Here is a 1,886-nt window from a genome sequence, read left to right on the forward strand (position 1 = left end):
CTCATTTTCCTGCAGAATTTTTTTTTGACAAGGCAGTAATGATAGCTATGAAATCTGAGGATTGGGGCAAAGCTTTGAATATACTCACCATCTTTCCAGTTCTCTTACCACTCTCTAATACTCTGATGCCCTAGTGGCAAGAAGCTGCTCTGCAATCCTGAAGGCACACAGTTCGAGGCCAGTAGCTGTTTCATAGAAGGATGGGCGATCTCCTCCCATGGGATTAACTGCCTCTGAGAACCTACTGGAGGGTCAGCTGCGGGTCAGTTCGGACTCGACCGTACACAACAACAAACAACAACAACAACTCTCTAATATGTACCTGTGCCACCTTCCTGGCTCCTGAAGGTACTTGAGTTTCTAGCCTTGGGATACATTGTTGGCTCCACAGAATCCCAAGCAGATGACCCTATGCCAGTCTGTCCTTTCTCTCTCTCTTTCCTCATCCTAAAATGAAGGATTAGAATTCATTTCCAGGAGCTTGTTTTCTTTTGTTTTAACAAGGATCAAATGAGCCCTTGCCATAATGCCAGCCGCACAATAAACAGATTCTGAATAAATGGAAATGATAGCTATTAGTAATCATAATATTATCATAAATAATAAAAGTGTTTAACAAAATGCAGTTGACGGCCACTCGCTGCCTCCCAGGTATTCTGTCACAAGAATTGTTGCTGAGCTGGGCCTTGTTCAGATCCCATTTGCCATGTCAGGGTTTTCCACAACCATGTTTAATAACCAGTTTCCAGATCTGGATATTGGGGGCTGTAAATCTCCCTGGTGACTGTTGGCAATGACAGGGAAGGAAAGACTTGCGTAATTACCACTTGTACTTCCACAAAACACATGAACTCAAGTCAAGAGCAAGGGTTTGGGACAATAAAACACACACTAAGTATTAAAAATGCATGAAAGACCTGCTGAACTTGTGTGATAATAAGAAGTGTGTGTCTGACTAGGGGGTGAAACCCCAAAACACCAAAGAACACAGAACTAAAATGTGTGTGGCATGGTGCCCTTGGAATCCTTTATGTTGGACAAGATAGTTTCCTTTTCCCTTTCCCAAATGCAGCCTATTCACACATTCTCAAGCAGAAATAAGGCCTTGGGATTAGTTACGGGGTTGGTTTGAGACCAGTACCTTTGCCTGCTGCCAAACTCTTATTAACTCGGTCCATTTGTAATGCATTTCTTTCTTAGTTTGTTTTACAGTGTGGTTATTTGCAAATGATGCCATGCCATTCAACATCCTTCCAACAAGGTAAGTTAATGAGACCTATGGACATATCCCAAGACAATAACACACTAGAACTTTTGAAAATATTCAAATGCCAAACTCCAATCAGAAATACTCAAGATAGTCTTTTGTAAGCCGTTGGTCTTGGATTCCAAACTCTAGTTGATGACGCTTTGAGTTTTTCTTGATTTGGAAGAAAGGGGGTAGAGTTGGCTTGCAGGAAGGGAATTGCCTCAGCTTTGAATTTTGCCCAAGAGTTTGTTTCTCAGAAAGAATGAGATGGATGAATTTAAAGGGAGGGGGAAAAAAACACAACCCTTCCAGTGTCTTTGTATTAGGAAGCTAGCACATCTATAGTAGGCTTAGGTAGGTTCCGTGTGTGTGGAAGGAGCTGTCCACATCAGCACAGGGATAAGAAGACTGAGAAAAGGCTGAGCAGACAGATCATGGACAGGAGATAGAACCGGAATTTGTAAGAGTGACCAGTTCCAAATCTCCAGTACTACTAAAACTTACAACGTCAGGGGAGAAACCTTTCTCCAAGAATCTGATTGATTCAGTCAAAGAAACTGAAAACTACTATAAATTCTTACAGAGCCAGCTCAGAGCACACCTGGCCATTTCTACAAGCATGGATGTCCTCCCATCG

Source organism: Elephantulus edwardii, unplaced genomic scaffold (genome assembly GCF_000299155.1).
Source record: "Elephantulus edwardii isolate Elephantulus edwardi_28Jun2011 unplaced genomic scaffold, EleEdw1.0 scaffold00113, whole genome shotgun sequence".
In the NCBI taxonomy this organism is placed as follows: Eukaryota; Metazoa; Chordata; class Mammalia; order Macroscelidea; family Macroscelididae; genus Elephantulus; species Elephantulus edwardii.